The 24997-nt window shown below is 40.6% G+C and overlaps 1 protein-coding gene across 11 annotated transcripts in view; it reads left to right on the plus strand.

Annotated features, from left to right (window-relative positions):
* Positions 1-24997, plus strand: part of CDKAL1 (CDKAL1 threonylcarbamoyladenosine tRNA methylthiotransferase) — a 731906-nt gene that overhangs the window by 111170 nt on the left and 595739 nt on the right. The window lies entirely within an intron of this gene.

Here is a 24997-nt window from a genome sequence, read left to right on the forward strand (position 1 = left end):
ATTCCTACTATTTCATTGAATGTGCCCAATTTATTTATCCAGTTTCATATTGATAGAGTCTTCCTCAGTGTTTTCTTTCATGGAGTCTGCTGCCATACATATTTTAATTTATTTTCTAAAGCACTTAAGAATTATTCTAGGATATGTAACTAAGAGCTGAATATTGGGTCACAGGTATGTGTATGCTCAGACTTAAGCAGGCAATAACAATTTGTTTTCATAAATGTACCCGCTAGTGTTTGTTCCCACCAGTCATGGATGTGTGTATGTTGTTCCGTGTTCTTGTCAACACTTGATATGGTCAGACTTAATAATTTTTGCAGATTTTTTGGTGAAGATGATACTATGGTTTTAATTGCACTTCTGTGATCACTAATGAGACGGAACATCTTTTTATATGTCTCTTGGTCATTTGGAGTCTCCTTTTCTGTAATTGGCTTTTCAGGCCTTTTGTCTACTTTTCTTTTGAGTTTTTCCCTTTTATTATCTATTTGTGACAATATGTTGTATTCTTTTATCTGAAGACTTAAAATTTTCCTATTTATTTGAAAGGAAGAGAGATTTCCCACCTGCTTGTTCACCTCTCAAATGGCTACAACAGTTGGGGTTGGGTCAAGTGGAAGCTGGGAACTGGGGACTGGATCCAAGTTTCCCATGGGGGTAGCATGGACCTAACTACTTGAGCCCATCACCTGTGGCCACCCAGGGTGTGGACTAGCAGGAAGCTGGAATTGGGAGCAAAGGCAGGACTCAACCCTAGGCACTCTGACCTGGGATGCAGGTGTTCAAACTGGCGTCTTATTCACTGTGCTTAACACCTGCCCCTATATGTAGTTTTCACACTGATCCTTAGATATTACACATGATGCAGACATCTCCTCTCTGTTGTAGTTTAGCTTTCTGCTTTCTTTAATGGTATCTTTTAGGAGACAATTTATATTTTAAAATGTATCCTTTGCTTTTGGTCTATGTATTTATTGTTTAAGAAGTTTTTCCTTATTTTGAAGTTATTAAAGTATTTTCCTATGTTTTCTTCTAAAAGGTCTATGATATTACCTCTTAGATTTAGGTAAATAATCCATCTGGCATTATTATTATTATTTTGGTATTGTACCATGAAGTAGCTCAATTTCATTTTTTACCATGTAGATAACCATTTACTCCTGTATCTTTTTTTTTTTTTTTTTAAGAAGTCTATTTTAGGGGCCAGCGCCATAGCTCACTTGGATAATCCTCTGCCTGCAGTGCCAGCATCTCATATGGGCACCGGGTTCTAGTCCCAGTTGCTCCTCTTCCAGTCCAGTTTTCTGCTGTGGCCCAGGAGGGTAGTGGAGGATGGCCCAAGTGCTTGGGCCCCTGCACCTGCGTGGGAGACTGGGAAGAGGCTCCTGGCTTTGGCTTGGCATAGCTCTGACCATAGTGGCCATTTTGGGGAAGGAAGACCTTTGTCTCTGTCTCTCTCTCTCAATGTCTAACTATCTGTCAAAAAAAAAGTCATCCATCCTTTGTCTTTTTATCTGGGTATTGAATATCCTTAGATGTTTGGGTCAGTCCTTGAGTCCTCTGATTTGTTCCATTGATCCATTTCTTTATTCTTTGCTGTGGCGTAGTGTTCTGTTGGACATAGTCATTTGTAGTATATGTTTATGTTGTCTGGGTATTTGATATTGTGATTCCTTTTCTCTTTTTCTTTAAGAGTGTCTTGGGTCTTCTTTGCTCATTGCATTTCCATATGAATTTAACATTAGTTTGTAAGCTCAACAGAAATAACATGGTAGTTTTGATTGTGGTTACATTGGATTTTTAAATGACTTGGGGAAAATTGAATGTTTATAATTTTGAGTTTTCTAATCCGTGAATAAGGTGTTGTAGTCTACTCTGATATTTAAGGGTTTATAATTTTCTTCATTTAGCACTTGAGAATCTTTCAGCTGATTTTCCTAATATTTCCCAATAATTCAGCTGATTTTCCTAATAATAATAATAATATATAATAATCCTAATGTTTCCTAGTAATTCAGCTGATTTTCCTAATAATAATAATAATAATACTATATCCTTTCTCCATGCAATTAAAGTATTTATTTTTAAGCCAGTTAAAATGGTAAACTTGAAAAGTTTTCATTTTCTCTGTTTGTTTTCCTGGTCTCAGAGGGTTAATCACGTGGTTCGTGTGTAAGGAAGGGTGCAGATCAGGAGTCCCGCCAGACTCTGGTTACAGATGATGTCATCTAAATGGAGCAGTCAGAGTAGGAAGGGAGTGGCTGGCTTGAGAAGGAAACCGTCTTCACTCTTCCAAGGCTGTTGCAGATGACTCTGAGGTCTCTGGCTTTGCTAGTGAAACAGGAATTCCAGAAAGAGAGCTCGGATGGAGGGAAGACATGTTTGGGTTTGGGGTATATTGTATTCAGTCTCAGCTAACTCTTTGCAATCAGGCAGTGAATCTGCTTGACCTGTATTAATGTCTTCCATGTAGCAGTCACTGTTCTAAGTGCTGCATGTGAGCTGGATGCTATCTGGCTTACTTCTCATGGCCTCTCATTGAGTTGCAGATTCCATTTTTATTCCGGTTTCATGGGGGAAGCAGCATGTGATTTACAGATGAAATACTCTGAGGCTGTGCAGTGTATTAGTGGTAGAGTTGTCCCTGTTCTGTTTGATTGACAGATTATTTAAATAGAATGTCATGTATGATTAAGTAGATCTTAATGGCTTTGAAAATTTTTAATCATCACAAATTGTTCTTGTTAAGACTGTACTTAAACTAACACTGAAAAAAAAAAAACCCCAAAAAATAAAAAGGAAAGAGGAAAGAAAAAGAAAAGGGGCCTGCACAGCATGTTAAGCTTCCACTTGTGACTATGGCATCATCTGTTCGAGTGCTGTTGGAGTCCTGGCTGCCCTGCTTCCCATCTAAATCACTGCTTCCGCCAGGCTCAGACCCGGCTGTTGTGGCCATCTAGAGAGTGAACTAGCAGCTGAAAGATCTCCCTCTTTCTCTGAATCTCCCTATCAAACAAATGTATCCTTAAATCAGAACAAAATGAGGGACCGGTGCTGTAGCGTAGTGGGTAAAGCCGCTGCCTGCAGTACTGGCATCCCTTATGGGTGCCAATTCAAGACCCGGCTGCTCCACTTCTGATCCAGCTCTCTGCTATGGCCTGGGAAAGCACTAGAGAATGGCCCAAGTCCTTGGGCCCCTCCCTGCACCTGCATGGGAGACCTGGAAGAAGCTCTTGGCTCCTGGCTTCGGATCATTGCAGCTTCGACTGTTGCAGCCAACTGGGGAGTGAACCAGCGGATGGAAGACCTCTCTTTCTCTCTCTGCCTCTCCTTCTCTCTCTGTGTAACTCTGACTTTCAAGTAAATAAATGTTAAAAAAGAACAAAATGAAAAAGCTAGCACTTGATTGTTTCCAGTATAAACCCTGTAAAAGACACCATAACAGTGCACAGCCAGCAGACCTCCAGTTCCAGTGACACGCGTGCCTTTGGAGACTTGCGGTGATCGATGAATGACCTGCTTTTGTCGAGCATTGTGCTGTCTGGATGCCTTCTCTCTTGGCACCGTCTCCTATCAAAGCAAAGCGAAGCAGGGTAGTTCATAAACCGTGCGGTCTGCCAGGTTAAGCTGCACATTCGTCTCCCCTCATCCTCTGGCTCTATGCTTTCCCTTCGGACTCTTGCACGCGTTTAGTTTTCATTTTTCTCCCTTGGTCTGGGGTAAAATTTTACATTCAGGAAGAGACTGATGAGCTGTCGCTGTTTCTTCTTTATCGGGCCCCAGCCCTCATGCTCAAATTCAGACATCTACAACAGTGGAGGGGGGCCTGTTTTTTCTCCCCTGGGCTCCTCTCCATGGCAATTGCCTCGCGGTGCTGCTCAGGAGTGGCTGTTACCATCTCCGATCATCTGCTCTTCTTTCCCTTCCGATGGACTCGGGTACTTGAAAAAGTTGATGGAAAATGGAATTAAAAGAGTTTTATTTTGCTAAAAAAATAATTTGAAATGCATGCACACAAATGTTCTTGGTACTTAATATTTGTCTTTAATTACTTGTCACCTCACTTTGTGTCTCTTGAGCCACTAGGCAGAGCACCTCATTTTAACAAAAGTAATGAAAAATAACTCAGGGGTTGCTGTCCTTCCTGTGATTAATACAGTCTCATTGATTAAGATAGAGCAATTGTGAATTTCTGACAGGACAGTCATAGACTGAATTCTTGTTTGTTTCTCGTTTAACTTTGTTTCGGTATTATTCCTAAGGCTTTACTGTGTTTGTAATACTCATGTTCAGATTGATAAAAGAGTAAGAGTTTTAAGTAGCAAAATACAGAGGTAAGAGTGAGTTTTTTGGCTGTCCTTTGAACTTTGAAGTCTGAAATGCTGTTGCCTTTACCAATTTAGAAAAAAATCACTAATGAACCCCACATTTTATGAGGGCAGCCCATTGGACGGCTTCTCTTTCGTCTTGAGCATTTGTCAGCTGCCCTGTCCTTGTTTTATCCATTACACCAATTTAATTTATACAGCATGGCCTTTAACTTGAAGGGTTCTTGAGTAAATGAAAAAAAGATCAAAAGTTTCAAAAAAAATGAAATTCTCTTAATGAGAGTATCAAATAAGAAAACTCCTTTAGTTAATGCTTTATAGAAATGTGGGATCTTTTCCATGCCACCTAAAGGAGGTCATTCAGAGGCTGGTGAAAATAAACACATCTTGTGTGTTCTATATAAATGACAGAAAGACTAGCCAGCTGACTTTGATCATGGTCAACCTCTGCGTGACCCTGTGCGTATTAACCCAAATGGGCACTGTGGTTTAGCCTTGGTGATAGTGGATCCACAAGAGCCACTCGTTCTGTGAATGGCTGTTGCCTGTAGAAATGATGGTAATGTTCATGGAATGGCTTGGGTATCTGAGTGAAAGTACATGCAGGAACAATTGAAAGCAGAGGGAGAATTGGATACAGAAGTGTGGTTGACATAGAGGATACCTGCTCTGTCTACTGTCTTCTCTGTGTGAGAAAACTCCTCATAGAACATTGTCAAGCAAATGTATAAGTTATTTGTCATTCCTATTGTGAAAATATTCTTTGGTTTATGTAGTTTTATCTCTTTTTTCAAAACTTGAAATTGGGGAAGACTTACTCAATTTGAATTTGTAAAATAAACTGCTTTCAGTAAAGCTGACTTAGGAACAGAGAAGTGCTTTGCTCTTTGAGTTAGTGATTGGCTTAAAAGAAAATTAACCCCCCAACTGGTTCTGTTGTTCACGGGGTTCACTAGCAGCGAGGTTACTATTTTTTTTTAACTAAAACTTTTTTTTCTTAGTTAATTCTTGATTAAAGTTTTTGGCATTAGAAGATAAAAATCACGCTGGGTTTTAGTGTGACCTTTTGCAAGAATCAAGTTTGATAACATGTTATTTTGAGTTACGCTTCCGTGTTAGTATTTGGTTTACTTTTCAGTAAGATACTTTGATTTTTCTACTTGTGTGAAATAGCTTGTGTTCAGTATCAGATTTATGTTGCTGTTGAAGATATTAGTAGCAGGCTGGCGCCACGGCTCAATAGGCTAATCCTCCGCCTGTGGCGCCGGCACACCGGGTTCTAGTCCCGGTCGGGGCGCCGGATTCTGTCCCGGTTGCCCCTCTTCCAGGCCAGCTCTCTGCTGTGGCCCAGGAGTGCAGTGGAGGATGGCCCAAGTCCTTGGGCCCTGCACCCCATGGGAGACCAGAATAAGTACCTGGCTCCTGCCTTCGGATCAGCGCAATGTGCCGGCCGCAGTGCGCCGGTCGCGGCGGCCATTGGAGGGTGAACCAACGGCAAAGGAAGACCTTTCTCTCTGTCTCTCTGTTTCTCACTGTCCACTCTGCCTATCAAAAAAAAAAAAATTAAAAAACAGGATATTAGTAGCAGATACATGAAATGATGGCATGCTGTTACCAGTGACCGTCTCAGTTTCACGCATTTTTGCCCACCAAAAAGTTTCCTTCTGTGTGGAAAGTTAGTTCACAGTATTGGTTGTTTCGACTTAGTATTGTGGGGAGCAACTCGGACTAGACTAAGTTACTGGAATTAAGACTTATTCTATGCATCTGCTCTCCCACAATATGGCGCTGGGAGAGAAGGAAACAGCTTCTACACAGCTGCCTCCAGTTCAGCCAATAAACTGTAGGACTTGCTCCTGATTGGAGGAGAGCAGCGTACTCGGCGTGTGGGCAGCCGAGTTAGGATTGGCGGAGGAGGACTATAAAGGAGGAGAGAGACGGCATGCACCAGGAACATCTAAGGGGAACATCTAAGGGGAACACCTGTGCAGCCCCCAGAGAGCCGGCCGGCGGTGTGCCGCTCCCCTGCGGAAGTGGGGAATGTGGCAGGGGGAACCGCCCTTCCACGGAGGTGGAAGGGACGGTAGCCAACCCGGGAAGGACCAGCAGCCAACCCGGGAAGAACCAGCAGCAAACCCGGGGAGGGCCGAGCAGACGAAAGAACAGCGCAGGGTTTATTGTCGTTCCTCCACGAAGAGGGGGAGCGACAAGTATGTGTTTTGCCCATCATTTATTGTCCATTAAGATTTTTCCCCCAAACCAGTAATATGCTTAATGTGAATTTGCAGTTTCCTATCTTTTCACATCTGTTTCCATTGTTTCGTTGTTGCCTCTTAGACTGGTTACTCCCACATTTGTTTCTGACCCTTATCTCTCCTTCCAATGTCTAGATTTGTGTATCCCACTGCTTCCTGGACTATTGCGTTTGGATGACCAGGGTCATTTCCAGTCCTCGGGCCCAGCCTCTTCCTCATGCACCCTACCTCTTCTCCAGCCGCTGTTTCCGTGAGCATTGCTCATCTTGCTTGGTTACAGTCAGCTGGGAGTGTTCTGTGGCTGCCTGTTTTCCTCCTCCTCTTTCTCCACTCTGGAGGGTTGATTCTGCTTCCAAAATTATCTGCTCCCCCTCTAACTCTTTGCTCCCTTTTCCTAGGGTTTTATCACTAACCGTGGTGCGTAGTGTTCTTGGAACCTGTAGTGAACACATGTGTTCTCGTCAAACTGTCAGGAACTAGACGTGTATCTTTTGGATTTTATCCTTTCCCCCGTCCTCATTGCTGCTGACTCAGTTATGGTTCTCATTATCTTCGGCTCAAGATACTACAGTCGATTGTTCTGTGTTAAGTTTATTCTCAGCTTCTGTTCTGTTCCAGTTCATGCTTTCTCCTCCTTCAAACCCCTGTAGCGCTTCCTTCTCAGCTTCAGGATGAAGATGCAATTTCTTAGTGTAACAAAATATTTTTCAGCTTGTTCCTGGCCTACCTCTTTTCTCATCATTCTTCCCTAAGATTTTATTCCTCAACCCCCCTCCCAATTATAAAATTTCGAAGCACATAATATGTTTGAGTTTATTTTTCCTGGAGTACCCTCCCACTCCTGCCCGGCCCTCACTTGAGTGTGTGTGTGTTCATGTGTGTTTGTTCACTCATTTCCTCGCTTCTCCCCCTGCCGTGTTAATCCTGCTTGGCCAGATAGTTAAGATAGGATCATCTGTGAGGTCATCTCCTAGCCTCCCCTGCTTTCCTTCAAGGTCCATTCCTTGAAGTTAATTTGCATTTTATTATTCATTTATGTATGTGGTTCTCTACCAGATTGGGAATTCTGCCCTCAGGGAGATCTTCTTCATGGGGTCTTTGACCCTCTGACCCTATTCTGTAAGGGTTTTCCATTTCCTGGGAAATGGGAACCACAAGTTGTCATGGAAATGCCCCCCTCCCCGCCATGTGACTGTGAGTCCTGTGTCGGATAGAGGGTGAATCCTTGCAAAAAGGGGTTCCCTTCTAAGTAGTTATGCCATTTTGCTTTTTACGTTGTGTCTGTAGATCAGGAAAAAACCTCTCTTATCCTAAATGAGGTGAGACGCTTGTGCTTGTCATTGGTTCACAGTTGCTTTTCTAAGGGAAGTAGTAACGGGTAAGAATACTTCTCTTCTCTTGGACTAGTTGCCTGATTATGCTAGCAGAAGCTCTGATGTGACTAACAGCATCCTCTTCTCCCCACCAAACCAAATGAACTGGCCAGCTACAGGCTTCAGATAATTAATTGAAGCATCTCATCACGAGTGAGAGAGTGGGGAAGGTAGATAGAAACCTGGTAGTACTGGGCCTTGAGTCTGGTGCCCAATTACAGTTACTCAGTTGCTCTTTGGACAATTAGACTGAAGTAATTTTTTCCTTTTTTTTTTTTTTTTAAAGATACTTAATTATTTATTTGAGAGGTAGAGTTACAGACAATGAGAGGGAGAGAGAGAAAGCTCCTCCATCCACTGGTTCACTCCCTAAATGGCCGAAATGGCTGGAGCTGGGCCGATCCAAAGCTGGGAGCCAGGAGCTTCTTCTGGGTCTCCCACTCAGGTACGGGGGCCCAAGCATTTGGGCCATCCTCTACTGCTTTCCCAGGCCACAGCAGAAAGCTGGACCACAAGAGGAGCAACTGGGACTAGAACCGGCGTCCATATGGGATGCCAGCGTCTCAGGCGGAGGATTAACCTGCTGCACCACAGCGCCGACCCTTTCTTATTTTTTGAAAAAGAATTTAATTGCATTGGGTCATTGTTAATGTATTGTTTTATGTTAAGCATATTATAACTTAAGTAATTAATATAAATAGCACACCTGTCTGACTGTAGGGTCAGATTGTCCAGCTTTGATCGTGAGGAGGAAGTGCCGGGTGTATCACTGCAGTTGAAACACAAACAAAAAACTCAACCAGCTGTTGTGGGAGAAGTAGAAATTTCAGGATCAGTAACCTGATGGAAAATGCTGGGAAAGGAATGAACCATCGATAATGTCCACAGGGACAAAGATGGATTCTTTTCCTTACCTCCATTTCCTTGGTCTCTAGAATAGCCCCTGGCGAATAGTGTTCCATTATTCATTGAAGTGCGATGAAATATGGTCAGCTGAGGGCCACATTTCTCTGGATGAGTTTTGGGTTTTGGGTTTGGTCTTTGCAAAACCTACCATGTGGAGATTCATCTGTTCCAGTCTTAGCTTGTGGCTCTCTATAGTCTACTTTCTCTTGTTGCGAGGACTTTGTACTTTATCCCCACTATGTGTATTTGGGTTTAATAATGACGTTGGAGGGACAAGCTTCTAGAAACACAAATGAAGAGGTCTCGGGTTGATTTCTGAAGCGAAGGGTGACAGGCATGCATACTCAGAGCAGATTGTAAACAGTGTCCTGTAACAAGCTTTGAGGTGCCTGTTCCTTAAGCTTGGAAAGCCGAGAGGATGAAGGTTACCATGTGATATAACCCTGTGAGATATTCTATCGGGAATAAAGGAGAAAGTATATTTTAAGCTTGACTTTTAAAAAAATAAAATGAAGGAAGAATTTAATTTCAGTTAAAAGATTAGTATGGAATTTGCAAAGCAGGAACAGAAAAGGCAGTTTAGAGGCAGTAACTCATTTTGAAATGCAAAACCAAGTTTTACAGTTATCTAAAATCTTTGTGGAGAATAGTATTTTGCATATTTCATGATTACTGTTACATCAACAGTTGCTTTGTTTCTGCCATTTTATGCAAGAGGGTGCGTGAAAGAGGTCAGTGTATTATGTACTGGCAACAGCTGGCTGATAGCATTGAATACTTAGGTGATTAAATATATGTATTGGCTGCTGTCCTAACAGCTCTGTAGGTGGAGGCTGCAGAGAGCATGCGGAAGCGTGCTGTAGCAGGATTAAAGAAGAAATCAACATGATCCAAGCCTGTGCTTTCAGCCAAGAGTGATTTCCTATTGTTTGGGTTTGAAAGACATCTACTTATTCTTGCTGTGTGTGTTTATACAACAGCAGAGAAAAAAAAAGTCTGGTGTTTTTTTTTTTTCCCCTTCCCTTATTTAATGCTCTGTGTGACAAATATAATCTTTCTTAATTTTTAGTCACTTAGCAGTGTTGCTTAATAATTGATATAGAAATAAAAGAAAAATACATTTCCTTTAAGCCCGTAGGACTTGCTGCTGCAGTGTTAAATATTAACGGGTTTTGTTCCTTTCGCAGGGTTGCGCCTAGGCTTAGGTGTTCTCTGGGGCACGTTAACACAGTTGCTGAGATTTCAGACTGCGTTGAGATCTGACTTTCTATGATCTTGGAGAATGGATAGGTCTGGCAGTGAAAGGGAAAGAAAATCCACAGGCTCTGTGGAATGCTGCTTATTGTTGAAAGCTAATAGTTGTGGATGCAAATCTTTTTTTTAACTTTTATTTAATGAATATAGATTTCCAAAGTACAGCTTATGGATTACATTGCCCCCCCCCCCCCCCACAATGACTTCCCTCCCACCCGCAACCCTCCCCTTTCCCGCTCTCTCTCCTCTTCCATTCTTATCAAGATTCATTTTCAATTTTCTTTATATACAGCAGATCAGTTTAGTATACATTAAGTAAAGATTTCAACAGTTTGCACCCACATAGAAACACAAAGTGAAAAATACTGTTTGAGTACTCGTTATAGCATTAAATCACAATGTACAGCACATTAAGGGCAGAGATCCTACATGAGGAGTAAGTGCACAGTGACTCCTGTTGTTGACTTTACAAATTGACACTCCTGTTTATGGTGGATGCAAATCTAACAGAGCTATATCTATCTGTTTTTCTATTTTTATGCCTCTAAGTCTGATGCCTCTCTACCTCGTCTTTGGTGACAGTATGACACTTTGTTGGATATGAGAACAACTGTGTAGATCACAGTCCAGCACAGCTGTGTGAGGCTGCCCCTTAAAAATAGCTCTGTTTTGGGGCTGGTGCTGTGGCATGGTGGGTAATGCCACCTGCAGTGCCACATACCGTATGAGCGCCGCCGGTTCAAGACCCTGTTGCTCCACTTCCGATCCAGCTTTCTGCTGTGGCCTGGGAAAGCAGTAGAAGATGGCCCAAGTCTTGGGCCCCTGCACCCGCATCAGAGACCAGGAAGAAGCTCCTGGCTCCTGGCTTCAGATCGGCGCAGCTCCGGCCATTGCGGCCAACTGGGAGTGAACCAGCAGATAGAAGACCTCTCTTTCTCTCTGCCTCTCCTTCTCTCCCTGTGTAATTCTTTCAAATAAATCAATAAATCTTTTCAAAAATAGCTCTGTTTTAATAATGCCTTTTCTCACAGTTCCTTAGGGGCAGCCACTGTGTCTTGTATCTGTGTCCCGGCACCTAGTTAGTTGAACAAATGCAGGTATCAACTCCTATGTTTGTCTTTTCGATGTGTATCCTCTCATTCCCCTCCATCCCCTGCCTTTGTCTGCCATCCTTTGTGGGCTTTGATAGAACTTTTTTTGGGTATTTTTCTTGTTCGATCGCATGACTGTGGATTTAGCTTTAGCTGCACGACATAGAAAACCTAAAGAAGCAGAGGCTTAGGTAAGGTAGAGGATTGACTTTTGTTACCCTCTAGCTTTCACATGCAGTTTCCCAAAAGGAGGCAGTAGGAGGGGTAGCTGGCTGAGCCTGCCTCTTGACTGAGGAGCTTCATGGGAAGTCCCACTCAGAACCCTGTGCTTGTGTCTCATCCGCAGCGACATCACAGAGCTACCGCTGGGTGTAAGGGAGCCTGGAAAATGCAGTTTCTCATTTGTTCTACCCTGTGAGCACTGTTGCTCTCGACAGAATTGGTATTCTATTAGTAGGGAAGAAAGGGAGAGTGTTTATTGGCGGCTAACCAGATTCTACCGCTGGGTGTATCCTTTGGGGCAGATAGGCATTTTATGGAAATTGGTGTCATTTATCAGGACCAGTACATTGGAGATGGCCACCACCATACTTGTGAACAAACAACAGAGCTGACATTGAGAACTTTCTCTCTTTTTGTTCAGCAATCTCTGATGAAGTAATAACAAAATACCCAAGAGACATTCATGGCTCAGATGTTGCATACACAAATGAAAAGAAAGAATTGCGACTCATGCATATTTTCCATTCGTAAGACCTGCTCTGACCATATTTAAAATGGAATCTGGGACCGTTATTGTGGCATACTGGGGTAAGCTACCACTTGAGATGCCAGTATGCCATATCAGAATGTTGGTTGGAATCCTGGCTGGCTCCTCTGCTTCCTGCCCAGTTTCCTGCTAATGCACCTGGGAAGGCAGCTGAACATGGCCTAACTGCTTGGGCCCCTGCACCTGTGTGGGAGCCCAGACTAGCATTCCTGGCTCCTGGTTTAGGCCTAACCTAACCCCGGCTGTTGCCATCATTTGGGGAGTGAACCAGTAGATGTAAGATTGCGTCCTCTCCTCCTCTCTCATTCTATCTTTCAAATAAATAAATAAATACATAATCTTAAAAAATGAAAATGGAATCTATAAGGAAAGTATTTTTTCATTGCTTCAGCTTCAGTTCTATGATATATTTATGTCTGGTTTAGAAATTAGAAATTTTAGAAGAATTCAGACAAAATCAAAGTAGAGTGTTTCAATTAGTTGAAAACAGGTTGAGGCCTGGTACTGTGGCATAGCAGGTAGAGCCACTGCCTGCAGCGTTGGCATCCCATATGGGTGCCGGATTAAGTCCTGGCTGCTCCACTTCTGATCCCAGCTCCCTGTTAATGCACCTGGGAAAACAGTGGAGGATGGCTGAAGTCTTTGGGCCACTGCACCCATGAAGGAGACCCAGAGGAAGCTCCTGGCTCCTGGCTTCGGACTGGCCCAGCTCTGGCTGTTATGGCCATTTGGGGAGTGAACCAGTGGATGGAAAATCTCTCTCTTTTTCTCTCTCTCTCTTTCAAATAAATAAATAAAAATTTTAAACCAAGTTGAATGACAGTTAAATTTATTTTATAATTAAAATGTTAGTAAACAGTATTTTGTACAATTCTAGATAAGCTATGGATAAAAATGCTTCCTTTTACTAAGATGGAAGTTTAATGTTCTAGGTGTGGATGGAAGAAAGTAGAGAATTAGATGTAGCCAGTGAAAATTTAACCAATGGGAAGAGTCCTGTAAAACTGATTGCCTGGGGCCGGCACCGCGGCTCAGTAGGCTAATCCTCCGCCTTACGGAACCGGCACACCGGGTTCTAGTCCTGGTCGGGGCACTGGATTCTGTCCCGGTTGCCCCTCTTCCAGGCCAGCTCTCTGCCGTGGCCCAGGAGTGCAGTGGAGGATGGCCCAAGTGCTTGGGCCCTGCACCCCATGGGAGACCAGGATAAGTACCTGGCTCCTGCCTTTGGATAGGCGCGGTGCGCCAGCTGCAGCGTGCCAGCCGTGGCAGCCATTGGAGGGTGAACCAACGGCAAAAGGAAGACCTTTCTCTCTGTCTCTCTCTCTCTCACTGTCCACTCTGCCTGTCAAAAATAAAACAAAACAAAACTGCCTGGTGCCATTGGGTAATATCAGAGGCTATTAAATTTTCATCTTAGAATGCAACTTGCATGGTCACACGGTCTACATCATTGTCTTCCTCAGGTTCCCATAAAGAACTGAATCATTCATCAAAGTTACTGAATCATTGTCATGAACTATTGAGCATAATTGTGTTTAATGGTTCATATTAGAGTTTTTCATCTTATGGTGGGTGTTTGTGTGTACTCCTGTTTGCTTTTCTCAACGTAGATGCATTAAGAAGGAAACTGACAGAATCCTATGATAGAAACCATTTTTTGGAAAAATACAAATTAAGGTGGATGTCAAGGATCTCTTTAATAGTGTGTTTTAAAAGTCAGCAACTCATCCTTTGTGCCAACCAATGATGTGCTTTCAGGCTCATAAATTTCTCTATTGCAAGACAGATCAGATAGGCAAATCTATGGCAAAACTTAGAAGCTTAATTTGGTGCTTTCCTTAAATGCCTGTCAATGTTTTATGGTATTGGAGAAAAGTACTTGTTTTCTTTAAATGGGATAATAGCTTGAGTCAACTTTTTATAGTATTTTTGTCATCCATAGTTGATGAATTGGCTAATTTGCTGTTTTGATATTTTTGCCATCTTAATAACAAAGAATTTTCTTGTAATTGTAAAGCTGTATAGTTCTGCATACATTCCTATGGACTTCAAAGGGTACAGTTTAAAAATTTGCTGAGGGACCCCAAGTCCCCTTAAGCTGGGTGGTAAAGATACCGTCTTAAGTGTTAAAGTTATCATATGGATAGGATTAGGTGTCTAGTAATAATATTAGAATTAAAAAGGAGTGAATGCTCCAACATAAGAAGCAGTCCACACAGCAGAATCCTAGAATGACAATTGCTTTAAGTGGCACTCTGACCTCAGAATCAGCCTTAAGGCATTTTGGTCTGTCTGAAAAGCCCACAAGAGCTTTGCCAAGACACTGGCAAAAATATCCTACATAAAAGACCTTGGTGGGTAAGACCCCAGTGGAAAAAGTGGTTGTTAAAGAAGGATGTACTTTTTTCTGAAGGGAAGAAAGAACTTCCACTTTGCTTATGGCCTTGTGTAAGTACTGACCGAGTTTGTGGATTCAAAAGGCTTTCATAGCCTGGGCAGCTCCTGTCAAGAGCCTCAGGTGATCACTGACATCATACATAAGAGTATTAATTGTTGGGGCACCAGTTCTGTCCCGGTTGCTCTTCTTCCAGTCCAGCTCTCTGCTGTGGTCTGGGAAGGCAGTGGAGGATGGCCCAAGTGCTTGGGCCCTGTACCTGCATGGGAGACCAGGAGGAAGCACCTGGCTCCTGGCTTCGGATCAGTGCAGCTCGCCGGCCGTGGTGGCCATTTGGGGGGTGAACCGATGGAAGGAAGACCTCTCTTTCTCTCTCTAACTGTGCCTGTCAGAAAAAAAAAAAAAGTGTTAATTGTTAAATTAACAACAGGAGTTACTGTGCACTAACTTCCCATGCAGGACCTCTGTCCTCAAAGAGTTGTATTATAATTATGTCTAAGTGCTTGTGAAAGATGTATCATTCTTGGGTGCTTCTTTAGAATTAATTAAGTTTCTAAAAAAAAGTGAAATCAACTTCAAGATGTAATGTCTTTGAACAGCCCTTGTCTGGACTGTTGAGGAACAGTTTTTTTTTTTTTTTTCTTCCCTGTACAAACTGTTGAACTCTTTACTTAGTATAGAGTTGGGCTTCTGTGTATAAAGTTAATCAAAAATGGATCTCAGTGGAGAATGGAACTGGGAATGGGAGAAGGGGAAGGGCTGAAGTGTGGGTGGAAGGGTGGCTATGGTGGGAAGAATCACTATAGTCTCAAAGTTGTGCTTATGAAATATATGAAGTTTGTATTCCTTACATAAAAGATTTCTTTGGGGGAAAGTACAAAACAAAGAATTTTGTGTCATTGACCAAGTAAATAAAAAAATAAGTGGCTATCTCATTGAGCAAATTCTAATTTAAACATTTTTTTTTTCCTTCTACATTGCAAGGTTTTTCTTATTTTGGATTGTTGCATATAGAGAAATTTGAAGCATACCAACTTGGTAATCAATAAAGGGTGACTTGAGTGACTTACAGCATAATTAGAATGTTTCCTTCTCAGATCAATCATGGGCAAACCGTGTCCTGAATGTGTTTCTGATCGCTCATTGTCCCCCTGCCCACATGACTTTGAGCAACTATTGGGGCAGTAGAACTGGATGGGTACAGCTAATAGCCTGGATTTGACACAGAAGGTGTACTGTGTAGTGGGGATTGGTGGGGTTGAGGCGTGGTTATCTGTTGTCCTAGTCTTGACTGGAGGATCAGAGACTAGAACCTGAGGGCCTCATTTGTTTGGTGGAACTGGGGCAGTGTTTCTGAACAGTATTAGACCCAGTGATGTTTTTATATAAGAATTTTGCAATGTACCCTTTATTATTATTCTGAAGTGCAATTCATAAATAAATGAACCTACCTATTGGCTCCCATATGGGATGCCGGCACTTCAGGTGGCAGCTTTACCCACTATGCCATGGCTCCGGCCCCACTCCTGTTAAGTTTTAAATAAAGTGTGTTTTTTAATCTGTTCTCACAGAAGTTGAATTCCTGAAACTGTTGTTTATATATATATAAAATACACACACACACACACACACACACACATATACACACACATATAAACTAGGCCTTGGCTGTATGAAATAGTGTTAGTACGTTTTTATACCCACATGAATGTTTAACAGGACAGTCAGAATTCACATGGGGCAAGTGCAGGACAGACCTCTACCATGGGAGGCATCTCGTGTGTCTACCTTCTCTCCATTGTCACAACAAAAAATCTGATTTAATCATGTAATGACTCATTTTTTTTGGCCTGAAACACCCAAAATAGGAGAAAGGCATACAACATGAGGGTATGTCTATGTGTACACTCATTCATATATAGAAAAATAAGAATACCCAGATGGTATGAGCAAGCAGTTTATGGGAAGAGGAGAGTGTCAAATAAAAATGGAAAGACTTTGTTCCTTACCAGTAGTCAGGGAAATACAAATTAAAATAAGATACTGATTTTTGCCCACTAGATTGCTTTTTTCTTAACAGGGTCATTGCTCCTGAGAGTGTCAGAAATGTATACTCTGTTTCATTGCTGGTGAGAATTTGCATTGCTGTAATGGTCTGCGAAAGTGGCTTTTTCTTAAGTACAGAAATTAAAAATATGTATGATCCTTGACTTAGCGATCCTGTGTTCTATTGGCCCTCTGCTGCAGATAGGAAAAGACCAGTGTGTGCAAGGATGGAGACATTAAGGTCATTTATCGCGTCATTGTTTAGAACTCAAAAAGTGTTATAGCAAATCTGCCTTGTACCATCTTAGGTGGTCTTCTCTCTGGGCACAAAGCAGTATATTTTACTGCAGCACATCCTGGAATCTGCTTCAGTAGAGTTGCCCAGAGGGGAAGCAACTTGAGGACCTGTGTACATCTGTATTTCAAAGCATCTTCTTTCTGATTCAATAGTGATCATGATGACATTATCCTTCGTGGAACCCTTTCAGAATACACAGCAGTGTGCCCTGATACATTTTTTAAGTGTTTGGATTCTGTTTGTTCCTGTTAAAAAATGAACTGGTTCTGTCAATAAAGATTAAACTAGTATAGCCTCATTTACCACTAGAATAACATTTGATTCATCCTTCTATTTCAGGGCTGGTCATAAGAGACAAATTTCAGCCATTAGCTGAGCAGAGATGTGGAACTTTTTCTGAAACAAATGCTTATTTTCTCTGACCACTGTGTTAGCTAAATATGGTATGTCTCTCCTGTTTGGTAGTCAAACTGTTGCCTGTGATTTTGGTTTCTACTGCCTTGGAAAACAAAATTCAAGATGAGGGTCTTCAAAAAGCTCATGGACAATTCATATTATGAAAAAACTATGTATGAATTTCAAATGTTTTTACATCAAAATAAACTTAGATTTTAATCCCTCTTACTTGCCCTGAATGGCATTCTTAGGAGTTTTCCAAAGTCACTAATGTTTGTACTGTATCTGGCCAGCCATTTTTATGTGATAAGTTAGAGTTAGTATTCCTTTAGTTTGACAGATGCTTGCTGACTTCCCACCATGTGTTGTGGGCTTTGGTAACTGAAAGATTAGTGAGACAGTCACAGCTCTTGAGAGATGGTAGGTGAACCGGAAGGGCAGAATCTCGGTCTGATTGCAGTTGTAGCAGAACAGGTAAGGTAATCCCTCTTTATGGAGAGTGGTACCTGAATGGGTATGAATGTACTACATTTGTTGAAGTCTGAGGTCTTATTCATTGTCTCTGTGTATCTTATTTTATGCCTCCCATCCTAAGCAAAGTTTATCATTTTAAGTATCAGGAAGTCTTGAGGAAGGGCAGCTCCAGGTTTGTTTAATTTGATAAAGCAAAGATGTTATCAAAGGCCCTGCTCATTTTTTCCTTATTTTTTTCTCTTTTGGTGTGTGCAGTGTGACAGGTGGTCTTTAGTAAGGTGATTGCCTCAGATTCAGATACCACTTGTGGAGGAGTAGTTTCTTCTCTATGCATCATGTTTTTGGTAAATTTTAAATTTTTATATAATTTTAGACTAATAGAAAACTTGCAAGATTAGTATGCAGTGTTGTTATATATATACACATTATCCAGATTCCCCAAATGCTAATATTTTGCCACATTTATTTTGCTTTTTTTTGTATAGATGATGCATTTTTATGGCTAAAAAATATACAGACTGTTGTGCAGTGGAAATTTCTTCAGGGCTTTTAAAAATTATCACCATTTCTCAGTGTGTATTTCAGTAGTGTGAAGTCCATCCATGCTGTTACGGGACACTCCTGTGTCTGTCATGCCTTTGTCATTCATGGTACTCTTCATGGCACCAGAAGTTAGTCCCGGTACATCTTACACTTTCCTTGTTTCAAATTCTGGATTGAGCTATCTCTCTAAAGAGTCCTGTTCCTCTCATTGGTGAATGATAAAAAGAGGTAAAGATCTGGGTGCTGTTAGGATGCCATTGCTTCTGGGCACTGTTAGTGGACAGAGCTGGGACATGTCTGTATGTGCACAGACATCTGTCTATTTTTGCTTTATCTTTATATAACAAAACTTTTAACTTTTGTTAAAAAACAAGAGGTCATTCCATTCCCTGTATTTTAGCCCTTTCCCCTTTCTTGTATGTAACTCCACTATAAAACAGTGAAAAACACAAATCTCATATTCTATGACATATTTGCATAATTTGTTCAGTCCTATTAATGATTGAGTATTTAGGAATCACTAAATACCATCTCCTTGTGAAAAAGAAATTTCACTAAATAGAAAATATATTTTTGTTCTGTCTTTTTTTTTGTCAAGTTATTTAGGTTCTTTTTCTACTCAATCTCTGTGGTTCTGTTAGTCATTTGTAATACAAAGAAGTTAATTTGTTACCACTTGTGTTCTGTTGTGGGTTCTACCCACATCCTGGTTGATTTAAATTTTCTGAGGATGTGAAGAATTAACATTACTGAAAAAATCAGAACTGTATTAAATGGTCTACTCAAGGAAGCATCACTGCCTTCTTAGGCTTGTTACTGTCCCCATTATTCTTTCCATCCTGAGCCTGCCAGACTCCCATTCACTTCTGGCTTTTCTTTCCTGTTTTGTTTTTCTTTTTGTACAAATAAACACAAATGCAATGATAATTTTTCATTTCAATCATGCCCTTCTATATTAATTGTAATTTTACTATAAGGAAGAGCTGTCTCCTAGTCCCATTTTTAATGCTATCTTTTATATCAGTATAGGGGCTAAAATCTCACACAATAAATACAGAGTTCTGTGTATGGAACTCTGTTTACTCACATAAATTTTAAAAATTTCCCTTTGATATTTACTTACATGGTAGCGAGCATAGACTTTCTTTTGTTCTTTGCAATATTGCCTGGCAACTCTGCATCAGATACTCATAGATATTTTCTTTGTTTATTCTCATGGTTGTGTAGTACTTAATTGAGTGGGTGTATAACGATTCATTCAGCTGTTCTCCTGTGTGTGGACATTTTGAATGTTTCCGGTATTTTTCAGTTCCATAAGGTAGTGCAACGAATGAGGTTTTGCATGTGTATTTTTGAATTGTTGGACGTGTACCTTTAGGCTAGGTTTCTAGAGTAGAGGTTGCTAGATGGGAAGGTGAGTGCCTTATAAATGTGAGGGGTCCTTAAAAACTTCATGGAGAATGGGTATGATGGAAAAAAAATGTGTAACTTATTTTTAATTTCATTTCGACACAAAGTTTTTAAAATACCTTTGTATTACCCAGTTTCTCTCCAAAAAGGTTGCAACAATTTGTATTATTACCAATGATGTTTCAAAGTCCCTGTAACCTTTGAAATGGGATATTATTTGTTTTTATTTATTTGAAAGGTAGAGTTACAGACAGTGAGAGGGTGAGACAGAAAGAAAGGTCTTCCTTCAGTTAGTTCACCCCCCAAATGGCCACAATGACTGGAGCGGTACTGATCCAGAGCCAGGAGCTTTTTCCTGGTCTCCCACATGAGTGCAGGGGCCCAAGGACTTGGGTCATCCTCCCCTGCTTTCCCAGACCACAGCAGAGAGCTGGATCGGAAGAAGAGCAACCGGGACTAGAACTGGTACCCATATGGGATGCCAGTGTAGCAGGTGGAGGATTAACCTGCGCCATGGCGATGGCCCCAATATTATTGTTGTTATCCTTTATAATTTTGTACATTCAGTAGTGGACAAATAGTACCTTAGGGTTTTAATTTTCATTTCCCTAACTGTGGGTGAGTTTGAATACTCTTTTTGTTTGGCTATTAATATATGTCAATCATGTCTTTTTTTAAAAATCTGTTTCTCAGTTTTAATGAGGTTTTATATTTGTGAAACAAGTCACGTGGCTGTTTTCCACCAATTCTTTGACTTTGTTTATGAATTTTTTTTGTTGGGGGGAGCATGTAAAATGTTTTATTTATTGTTTACATTAACTTTGTGGATCTGGGGTGGGGAGTAGACTAATGGTTATGACACTAGTTAGGACACCCATAAACCCTGTTGGGGTACTTGGGCTTGGTTCTGGACTCTAGATCCTGACTCCAGGTTTTCCCTAATGCAGATCCTGGGAGGCAGCAGGGATGGCTCAAGTGCTTGGGTTCCTGTCATCTCTATGGGAGACCTGGAGTAAGTTCCATCTCTTAGTTGTGACCTGGCCCAGTCCCAGCTGTAATTGGCATTTGGGCATTGAACCAGCAGATGGGAATCTTGTCTCTTTGTCTTTCTGCCTCTGAAAAATATTAAAATGACTTTTAAAAATTACGAATTTTTCTAGTTCACCTGGATTTTGAGTCATGACTAAGAGAAGTACCTTCTTCCTTTCTTCTACTACTTGTAGTACTTGTCTGCTTCATATATATACTTTTTATACACACACACACACACACACACACACACCTCTCTGATGCATTTGGAGATTATTCGTGTATATGATGTGACTTAGAGATCTACCTTTTTCATTTTTAACATTTTATTAAAATATATACATACCACAAAATACACGTAAGTGTACAGATCAGTGAGGCTTTTTTTTGTCATCTGATCTCACTTATGACCAATAGTCATATTAAGAAGAAGTCCTCACTCTTCTCCCCACCATTTTTCTTTATTGAAGTAGCTTCTCAGTTGTACCAGCACTCTTTATTACACGTTTTATTTTATTTTTAAGAAGTGTTTATTTATTTATTTGAAAGTCAGAATTAGATCTTCCATCCACTGGTTCACTCCCCAGTTGGCTGCAATGGCCAGGGCTGGACCGGTCCATAGCTGGGAGCTTCATTTGAGTCTCTAATGTGGGTACAGGGGCCCACACACTTGGGCCATGTTCTGCTGCCTTTCTCAGGCCATTAGCAGGGAGTTGGATCAGAAGTGGAGCAATTGGGATACAAACTGGCACCCATAGGATGCTGGTATCATAGGCAGTGGCTTTAACCACTATGTCATAACGCTGACCCCATGAGTTTTATCTTTATACTAGTGTTTTGAGAAGCCATCTTTATCATATCAAATTTCTGAATCTTCTTAGGTCTGTTTTGAGCTTCCTGTTGTATTTCACAGATATATTTGTGTGCCACTAACACTGTTTTGATGAAGTTTAAAAAATACTTATTTATTTGAAATGCAGTTAGAGAGAAAGAGAGATCTTCCATCTGCTTGTTCATTCCCCAAATAGCCCCAACAACCAGCTTTGTGCCAGGTTGAAGCCAGGAAGCCCATGACTCCCACATGGGTGTCAGGGCCCCAAGTACTTGGACCACACTCTGCTGCATTCCCTGACGCATTAGCAGGATGTTGGACTGGAGTTGGAACAGCCGGGACTGGAACTGGAACTCCAGTATGGGATAGTGTCATTGCAAGTGGCTATTTAACCTGCTATTCTATGATGGCAGCCCCTGAAATTTTTTATATTATTTTAAATTTTACCTTAATCCTTCCTTATAATTTTTCTTTCTTAAGTTTTTTAAATGGGCTTTCATATCCTTTAGTCTAACTCCATGAAAAATCTAGTTGGTAATTATATTCATAAATTAGGAATTTATTTACAATAAAAATTTATAGAGAAGTGATATTTTAATGATGCTGAGTCAACTAAGGATAGGAGATAGCTTTATGTTTATTTAGGGTCTTTTTTGGGTCTCTCAGCAGTGTTTTCCAATATATATTTCAGATTTTTATGATTATTTGGTATATTTTTGTTTTTTCGTTTATATTCAGTTCATTTTTATTCATTTTTGCTGATTAAGTTTTCTTTTTAAAATTATTTATTTATTTGAATGGCAGAATTACAGAGAGGCAGAGACAGAGCGAGGACTTTCATCCACTGGCTGCAATGGTTGGAACTGGGCCTATCTGAAGCCAGGAACCAGGAGCTTCTTCCAGGTCTCACATGGGTGCAGGGGCCCAAGGGCTTGGGCCATATTCCACTGCTTTCCCAGACCATAGCAGAGAGCTGGATTGCAAGTGGAGCAGCCCAGACTGAAACCGGAGCCCAAATGGGATGCCAGCCCTGCAGGCTGAGGCTTCACCCCACTAATGCCACAGCACCGGTCCCTGATTAACTTTTCAGTAGTGTGGATTCCCTCTGCTTGCTCACTCTTTTTAAAGACTTATTTATTGATTTATTTAAAGTCAGAATTAGAGAAAGATTTTCCATCTAATTCACTCCCCAGATGGCCACAACAGCCAGAGCTGGACCAGGCTGAAGCCAGGAGCTTCTTCTGAGTCTCCCGTGTGAGTGGCAGAGGCCCAGATATTTTGGCCAACAGCCACTACTCTTCCCAGGCCCATTAGCATGCAGCTGAATTGGAAGTGGAGCAACCAGAACATGAACTGGTGCCCATATGGGATGCTGGCGTCACAGGTATCAGCTTTACCTGCTCTGCCATGATGCTGACCTGCTTTCTGTTTTAAGTTTTGGAGACTCTGATATATATTGTACTCAATATCATTAAGATTTAATTTTCAAATTTGTATTTTCCTCTGGAAGATCATTTTTATTACTGATTTTATCACATTGTGATTAGACAGTGTTGTTTTACATTTTTCTTCTTTAAGTGCTATTTATTGGTTTATTATGTTGCTTGTTTTGTGTATGTTCACTGGGTATTTGAGAAGAAAGTGTACTTTCCATTAAGTCATGGCATTCAATATAGATTGATAAGATCTATCTTATTAATTCCGTTTAAGTTTTCTATTTACGTTTTTTTTTGCTTGACCTGTTTTATGTGGAGAGTGTATTAAAGTATTACCGATAGTGCATTTCTTGCAACTTTAGCTTTGTTTTATGTGGTTGGCTCCAGTGTTATTTGGTATATGGATATTTACGAGTGCTATAATTTTTTGTCACAGGTGCCTTTAAAGTGCTCTTATGCTCATATGTAATCCATTCTGATCTGGATTCCACTTTGGTGTCTTGCCTGTTATGCTTTTTTCTCTCTGTTTAATTTTAGCTCTTCTGAATTACTAAGCTTTGTTTGACTTTTGTATATAGAAGAGAGATCAGTCTTGCTTTATGAGTTAATTTAAAAATCTTTTTCTTTTAATAACTAAGTTATGTTTCTGTACATATACTAATCTAGCTGCACTGTTTTGATTCTGTAGTGACATTTTAGAATGATGAATACTATATTTTTCTCTATGTCACGTATTTTAAACAGAACGTTAATTAGCACAGTATATTTCTAGTAGTTACCTTTTATTTTTAAATAACTATATGCCCTTTACTTATTTAACTACTTACTATCTGCAGTGCTATCTGCAGTGTCAGTGTTTGTGATAACCTTTAATTCTTTTAATACCTTCAATTCCCAACTTTTGCCACTTTTAAACATATTGTACTTTTTTGTTTCTCCTTTTTCTTCATATTTCTTTGCATTTTTTCTATTTTGCTGCAACTTAAAATATTTGTATATTAACCTCCTATTTTATCCTCACTTGTTTTGTACATTGTTACAATATACAATGTCTGAACATTTATATTCCAGTTTCAAAGATTAATGTGTTCAGCTTCATAGTATTATTTGTATTTGAGAGACAGGGAGAGAGTGATGCAAACACACAGGAAGTACACTGTCATCTGATAGTTTGCTCCATAAGTGCCTGCAGCGGCCAAGCCAGGAACTGGGAACTCAGATCTGGACTCCCACGTAGGTGGCAGGGACCCAGCTACTGGAGCCTGTACCGCCTCCTGCCAGTGAAAGCGGAATCTCAGCTGAGTGCAGGCGCTCTGGTGTCGGACGTCTGGCCAAACATCCTCAACGCTCTGCTCACTCCCCACCCCTTCCCAAACCTCTGTTTTAGTGTTAGATTTACAGTTATGCATATGAATGAGCTGATCATTTTTTTTTTCCTGAAAATTCTCTCATTTGTCAATTGTAGGAAGCACATCCTGTAGCAGATTCTTCAAAAAAGGGATCATGGATTCTTGTACGTTTTAAACTCTTTATGTAGCTGGCAGTTGGAGGACAGCTTGGTTGGATATAAAATTCATTATCTATGCTTTGTTTCATGGATTTTCTGGAAAATGCTTCTCAGTGGTTGCTTTGCATCATATTCTGTTTTAGACCACTCTGATGCTTGAACTCTTACTTGCCTCTGTAAGAGTGTCTTGGACTTGATTGTTCCAGGTAAGTTCTCTCAGGTACTGATTGGCTCTTTCAGTATGTGGATTCAGATTGCCTTTTATTTCTGCAGAGTTTTCTTGGATTAGAGTTGTAAGCACTGGCTGTATTCCTTTTATTGAGTTCTTTTGAAAAACAATTTCTGCTGAAACTCCGATTTTATGAATTTTATTCCTTCTTTTGTGTTTTATAATTATATTATTTTCTCTGTTTTTTAAAGTTTTTTTTAATCTCATTTTATTATCTTGACTGTTTTCCTGCCATTATTCCATACTCCCTGTTAAATTTGATTAAAAATTTACAATGAAACTTTAAATGTAGATGGGATCATTTTGGGGTAGATATGGTTGGGAAGGTTTTTTGAAAGCATGACTGCAACTTGAGATTGCACGTGAATTCTGGGGTATTTCTTCATAGACAATAAGAGAAAAATCATTCCAGACAGAACAGAA

This window comes from Oryctolagus cuniculus, chromosome 5 (genome assembly GCF_051225735.1).
Source record: "Oryctolagus cuniculus isolate XC-2025 breed Fujian yellow rabbit chromosome 5, ASM5122573v1, whole genome shotgun sequence".
NCBI classification, from domain to species: Eukaryota; Metazoa; Chordata; class Mammalia; order Lagomorpha; family Leporidae; genus Oryctolagus; species Oryctolagus cuniculus.